Source organism: Haemaphysalis longicornis, unplaced genomic scaffold (genome assembly GCF_048455015.1).
Source record: "Haemaphysalis longicornis isolate Haplotype H1 unplaced genomic scaffold, Haemaphysalis longicornis Haplotype H1 scaffold_1, whole genome shotgun sequence".
Lineage (NCBI taxonomy): Eukaryota > Metazoa > Arthropoda > Arachnida > Ixodida > Ixodidae > Haemaphysalis > Haemaphysalis longicornis.
The window spans coordinates 413,924,884-413,932,205 of record NW_027526203.1 but is presented as its reverse complement, the minus strand read 5'-3'; the positions used below and the strand labels follow the sequence as shown (position 1 = coordinate 413,932,205).

The following is a 7,322-nucleotide window of genomic DNA, read 5'->3' as shown; positions in this document are numbered from 1 at the left end:
GCTGTCGCTGCGACAGCAGAGTGTCGTCATGCTGACGCAAATCTTTTTTTGCTTTTCAGATGCTGTCGAAGATGTGAAGACCCCTTCAAGGTTTGTTGCCACACAGCATGCTGACCTTGTATGATAGTGCGCCGGGTGGGGGGAATCGCATTTTACTGGCTTGCGGTTGTTTGTTCTGGCGGAGTGAGCCATAAATTAATTTCAGTCAGCATTTTTTGCTTTGCGTGCAGTGTTGAATCGTTTAAACACATGGGCCAATTAAGAGAAACTGAGCCTGTTGCCAGCAATCATTGCTGTTGCTCCTTTTGGCTGACCAGAGAATGTCGCTTGTCCCGTAGTGCCTAGCATGGACAGTACTCCTTGCCGTGTTGCCAGTCGTGTCTCTGCCGAAAAGTCTTGTCTAGTTAGCGTTTAATGATACAAAGATAGGCAAGCCATGACAGAGTTCAGTTGGTATTTGACCAGTGACAGGTGGAAGAGACCCTGCTAGTAAACAAGTGTAGCATATAACTTCGCTAATGTGCAAAGATGTGTACTACCCATATTTTACTCTCATTTAAGCCCCCGTGGCGGCTCACGTAGGCGTCCTACCGCCAGGTACAAAATTGTGGGTTGTATTTTGTGCCACAGTGGCTGTTTTTCTTATGGGGAAGGAACAACATGCCTCAGTTCATTTTTGACTCGACTTCAAAGGGATGCTGAAGCGCTTTTGTCAAACTCATTTCCGCTGCACCATTCACTTCAAGTTGTGTGATCTTGTATTTCACTATGTAACAAAAGTCTAGAGCCTTAGCTTATTTCTAAGGCTTGAAAGTGAAACACAGGGTGACCTTCAGAAGTGTTTTGTCATGGCAGCAGTTTGCAGTGGGGTTTTCTATCCTTTCTCAGTTAGTGTTGATCCACTTGTGATTATCATTGACTTTGTGCTTATTTGGTAATGGTTCCTTGATCTGTTCATGCAGTTCATTGTTTTTTATCCTGGCATAACCGATACAAGACTTGTGCTTACAGTTTCCTTAACCCTTCCACCTTGACTTTTCAGGGCATAGCCCTGCAGAGCATGTGCCAGTTGATCCTGATACGGTGTCTGGTCCCACTTTGGGCGCATTGCAAGTTTTGTTTGCTGTGACAGCAGTCGTATGACTGTTTTTACGTTTGCAGTGGACCTCTCACCCGCAGCATGACTGCTGCGAGGGAACGCACCAAAGTGGCATCGCTTGAGACGACTCGGGTTGTGGTGGCTACATCAACGGTAGCTAGGGCGTCAGCTCGATCCACGTTGCTGGGTGGCAGGCGGAAGGAGAACAGGTTGCCTCATCAGGGCCAGGCCCCAGCTCCCAAGCTGAGAAAGGCAAGAGCTACCACTGCACTGTCCAGTCGTGCAGTATGAGCAGCTTGGCATGTGTCTCCAGTGGCTGACACCTTCAGCAGACTGCAGCTTCTCAACTAGCTGGCCTGCATGTCAATGCCCTGCTGTCCTTGAACCTGGCATCATGATTTGAATGCATATTTTCTCTTGTGCATGCCTGTTCCGACCTGTAGCTGGGTGATGTTGGGAGGGAGTGTGAAATCCAATTTAGAAAGGTATTGGCAAGTTTACTATGACTGCTTGCACACTCCTATGGCTTTCCAAGAAGAATAGGCTCTACAGTTGGTTCGTGCTGCCCGGAATCATCTCGCATTTCCTTCTCAGCAGTGGCTTAATTACTCAGATTTTTCTAACAATGTCGTGCTGACACAGGGCTATTTCTCGTGTTTCATAGGATGTGCATTTATAAATGCTTTCCATAACTTGGCTGCACCAGTCTTCTTGTATTCTCACTGCTGTGGCCTAATTGTGTCGTAAAAGTTCAACGCTTTTTTTTTTTAGTAAGAACATAACTATTTTCTCCAGTTCATTGTAGCTATGCATAAAGGAACCAGAAGTGGGAGGGCCATATTCTTGACCAAAACCTACTACAGCAACTTTACTCAAAGATTGGGCTGTTGCTCTGTGCATCTTATTTCCTCTTTATTCTGGTTCTTTTCCCTGTGTCCTTCTTCCAACTGCTCGTATTTCTTCGCACCTTGTGCCAGAAATATGTCACAATTCTGCGCTTACTGCACAGAGGGCGTCGAGCGCAAGCCTTACAGCATGCTGTCTTTTAAACTTTTTCCAACAGTTGTAGCGTATTTTTTTTACATATTACTGGGTCATGAAATGCTACCTTAAAGTTGAAATAGACCTGTAGATTACTCATGGGTGTTTGTGGAAAAACTGATGTGTGTGAACAGTGCATGTGAATTTAGGTACAGTGAGAGATCATGAATTGATAACTTAGCTTGAAGAAATGGCAGGGGAAAACCTGGAAACCCTTGAATTTGAAAAGCTCGTTTTCAAGGCCTTGAAAGTCCTGACTTTTTTTTTTCTTCAAATCATTAAGTCTGAATTTCTCGAATTTTTTTTTAACAAGCATAAAAGCAACATGAATCTACACAAGGCCAGAATGAACATTTGTTGCTTCATTGAGCTTCTTTAGGAAACAAAAGTTCGCTATTTGTAATGCTCTGAAAGTGTTTATTTGTGTAACTAACAAACAATGATCAGAAGTCGGCTAAAAAGAAAATTTTTGGTGGAGTCATTTATCATTTCGATAAGGGGACTTGCGTTAAGACAGGTCCCCCTGTTGAAACATTCGCTACGGGAACGTTCCCGTTTTTAGACTATTTCTCGTCATTTCAAGCCTCCGTCCTGCCCTGAACACCGGTCTTTTTCATATTTCTAACAGATGTGGTGGTTCTTGAAAACCTTTGAATTTTTGTCATTTTTCATGATTAGGGCGGCAGCCATGAAACACTGCTTGGAAATTGTTGATGGAATCTAGCTTTGGGCCTCAGTTTCAGGCTTTCTTTAAATTTCAGTCGAAAGCCCATTCTACATGGTGCGAGTTTACCTGCAAATTCGCTGCTGTGGCGCGGCTCGTGTGTCAGAATAATCTGTTTTCGTTGCTGCGGCCAATCGCAAAATGCCAAGTGGTGTTTACAGGGGAAGTTCGGCCGTTCTTAATATTCGGCACTTTGCCATAGCAATGAAAATAGAACATTTTGCCGCATGAGTGGTGCAGCAGCAGCGAATTCGCAGGTAAATTTCCACAGTGGGCTGAAGGTGTATTTTACATGGAAGTGTCTTTTCAGTGTGTGGGATAAGCCAACATTAGTTGCTGCAATATAGCAATTGGTGTGGGCGCAATGGTAAGCATTGCCTCTTACTACACTGGTCTTGTTCTTGCTTGCAGGTTGAATTGGCGGGAAAGAGGCAGCCCCTTAAGGTGCAGAACGCCAGTGGTACTCAGCGGGGACGCACATCATTGAGGCAGTTGGCCATTCATCAGGGAGCACAGTGCCAGAGCTTGGCTGAATTCGTCGGAAAATTTCATTCCAGGACACCCACCAGATTTCGTAGAGTTCCTGTGGAACGCGGTGAGCAGTGCGCCTAATACTGGGTTTGCTTTGGCAGGCCTTGAAGCAAGTTACTATGTTGCATCGTGTGCGTTTTGACGCTGTTTTCTTAAAGTTGCTCTTCAAAAGCTTTCTTCTAGGCCTACAATATCTGGCTGCACCTGCACTTTTGCGTTGAACAACTAACAGTTTCTAGTTTTCCCTGTTGGCCCAAATGGCCGTGTTTATGCTTCTAAATTAAGTGCACCATGTTGCCATGCAACGTTCCTCACACCTTGCTCTTTTTGTTCTCTCGTCTCGTTCTGTCATCAGCGCACCATATTCCTGTTAAGCGTGAGTGTTAGCTTGAAAAGCACCAAGGGGGTACATGAGAACGTGCTCTTATTTTGGGGATTTTTATGGGTGTTAGAGCTCGGTGTCCCTGGAGGGCAGCAACAGATGAAACACAGAGCACTTTGTTTATATAACTGATACTTTTGCACAGAATAAGTCTGTTTAGGACAGTAAGCATAGGAAATGCTCTTATGGGAGGAATTGGTAGCGACCCTAAATGGGATATCATGAACTATACTGCCGAAGCAGTAAAAGTAGCAACTGCGTGTGGGTTAGTGCATCAGCTGAAATCCCTTCAGCCCATATCACTGCTCATCCATGTATACCGCATTTACTCTATTCTAATGCACACCTAAATTTAACATCCAGGATAAAAGGAATGTGCAAACATTATTGCCACAAGAGAGGCTGTTCATAGGCACCGGAAATTCTTTTTTATTGGGGACAGCTTCTCGTCACTCTTAAACCACAGGGCACTGCATGCACACGCATATGGGCATTGTGCCCAGCTTGTAGTTTTAAACTAGTAACTGCCATAAAACTATTCATTTTACCTACAGAAAGGAGACACACTGCTTGGTATTGCATCACATGCTCTTTCTTCTGCTAGCTCTTTCAATATGCAAGAGTTCTTACCTCTTACAAGCATGTAGATTACAAAGTAGCCCTAGATCTACTCAAAGATGATTAAGTATTTTGCTAGAAAAGCATGCAAATGTATTCTCTTAAAGCTCCAGGATTTCAAAGGTGCGGGCAACCTGGAAAAATTCCAACCCAACTCTAATGCACAAGAGCTGGAGGATTCAGACCCATCAGCTTGTTAACAAGTTGTTTACCAAAGATCATAAGCAGCACCTTCAAATTCCATCCACTGAAAAAACAGACAAGATTTTTGAGGCATTTTCCAGCAATAGATCACATTCATTTGTTATCCAGGTAATCAGGAAACCTGCAAAATATAAGACCTTTGTACATGGTCTTTATATTGCGAGAAACCGGCATAGCATGTGCGGGTATAATAATCCTTGATAACAAGGGTGAGAAGTTCCCAAGCACCTGCCGCAGTGGCTAAACCGTTGTGCTGCTGAGCACGAGGATGCGGGTTCGATACCCGGCCACGGCGGCCGCTTTTCTGGTGGAGGCAAAAACGCCTGTGTGTGCAAGATTTTGACGCATGTAAAGGTGTTCAAAATTAATCCGGAGCCCTCCCTTACGACACGCCTCATCGCCTGCGTTGCATTGGCACGTTAAACCCAACAGTCAATCGAAGTTCCCAACCAGTAAGGGCATCAGAAAAGGGGGCACCAACTCTCTGAAATTATTCACAGCCTGTTAATGAAGATATTTTGGGGGTTTGAGAGATGTGTGGAATCGGAGTCAATAGAGGATATTTGAGCCACTTTAGATTTTTGGGAAACATTATCTTGCTGATTGAGTACAAAGATCTGCCAAGGATGGTTCAGGAACTGTATTCAGAAAACTAAGTTCAAGGTTTAAAGATGGACATGAAGTAGTCAAAAGTAGAAAGCCTTCCCTTAAAGGAGCCATGAAGACAAAATACAAGTTTGTTTTATTCGAAAGATTTCGTGTTTTATAGTGCCTCCAGTGCTTGTCCAGATGCAAACAATGCTTTATTCACTGAGAAATTAATCAATTTAAGTTAAAATTCTGATTTTCCTGCTAAATCGTGTGTTTTCATAATCTGCAATAACATCACAGGAACCGGCTGCTCTGCAGCTGATAGCGCACGGCCGGGCTAGATTGGCGGTGTTCACGCATTTGTTTACATTACTGAACCTAGATAGCGCCACCATATCGTGGCCAGCCGTTTACTGCCTTTGGTTTGTTTTTGGCCGTGTTTAAAGCTGGCTTGTTTTTGTTCTGGGAGAAAATAATCGTTTCGTGAAACATAGTGCTCGCTCGACAAATATGGTCACGTAAGACACCGCTGCTTGCGTCAGTCGGCCAGTGTCGTCTGAGACAACCCAAAGCCCTGCAGTGCTGTGCAGCTAAACCAAGCGTAGTGTGCACAGTACCAACAGTAGTACGCATCAGTACTTCTATGTTTACATGTGCTTTCGTAACTTCCACTGTTTGTCCCACCATTATTATTGCTTTCAAAAGGATGTGCCCTAAATTTAAGCACAAATAGCTCGTTCTGCAAGCTTATAAGCTCAGCATAATTTGCGTTTGCTTTTGCCTTCCTCCACCAATTGCAGGGCAGGCTGGTATGACATCATAGGTACTGTTGTGGGAAATGAGCAAGTGGGTCGCATGGCCATTCCCTTTTTTCCTAATTATGTAGCTTATTTGAGTGAAGTTTACGTTAAGTGGTGTCAGCATGATTCTAACGAGACAATCTTTTGAATGAACCAAACTTGTGTTTTGTCTTCATGGCTCCTTTTTAAAACTAGGTAATGAAATGGTAAAAAAAGGGGTATGAACGTAGCAGTCTTTGACAAGTTGTTAGGGCCGATCCAAACCATGGGAAGAGGATCAGGCATGGAACTAGCGTGGTCATGGGGGAATTTGCCATGCACTCTGAAGCTGTGAATTGTAGGCTACCCCTGTCACTAAGAAGGGCATACTGCCGGTAATGACTTAGGGGGCAGAGACTTGGAGAATCACTTAGCACCTTGTCCACTCTATGTGGGCATGCCCCCAAGACCCCTTCCCGTATGTAAATAGTTATGAGCAGTTAGGGCGTGCGCTGGGCAGCTCGGACCTGGACTTCCAAACACACCTGGTCACAAGAGCTGTCACCGTCGCCGCCAGACTTCAACCGGCAGCCACCACGCACCGCTAAACCACAGTAAAAGTGTTTCTTTCTCTCTTTGACAGCATATAAGATTTACGAGAACGCTACTTTACGTGGGAGTAATGAATAATTGTTGGTATAAGAAATTACATAATAAATTGGTGTATTTAGTGCAAGTTTCGCCATATTTTTCAACCTTGACTACATTGCACGCGCCAGCCACTTGAACCAAGCCCTGACAGCGTATTTCCAAGCGCTTCGCTGCACAGAGCGCCCACGTGACATGTCTGTTCGCGCGATGCAAAACGATAATAAAATGTCACCATTGTCTGCGCCCCAAACTCAAAGCTGCCTAAAACATACAAAATCACTATTAATAACAAAAGCAACGCGTAGATTTGTGTTTAAAAATTATAAAAAATTTGCTCCAATCCACGCTGTAAGGGCGGTTGGAAAGCAAAGCTTTGAACGAAATCCATGGGCGTCCAGAAGGGGAGTGGGGGGGGGGGGGGGGGGGGCAAGGGGGGCCACTGCTTCCCTTGGAAATTCGGATATTTTTATGCACTACAAAAAAGCTGCACAGCTTGGTTGGCCCATAATTAAAATAACTTTGCCCTGAATTACGGAAGAGAGGAGAGAACGACACCGACGTTCTCTCCTTTGTCCCGTCCTTTAGCGCAAAGTTTTTTTAAAATTATGTACGTGAACCAACTAGCGCAACAATCAACGCTACTCAAATCATTAGCACATTCAGGTCCTGCGTATCCGTATGGAACGCCCTTCAGGACTGCGG

At 44.5% G+C, this 7,322-nt stretch overlaps 1 long non-coding RNA gene across 1 annotated transcript; it reads left to right on the top strand.

Moving 5' to 3' along the window:
- LOC144172571 (uncharacterized) lies at nt 1–3,469 on the top strand. Its single transcript, XR_013323048.1, has 3 exons — nt 1–90; nt 1,162–1,351; nt 3,276–3,469. It is a non-coding gene; the product is annotated as an uncharacterized LOC144172571 (long non-coding RNA).
- Nucleotides 3,470–7,322: the final 3,853 nt, after the last annotated feature.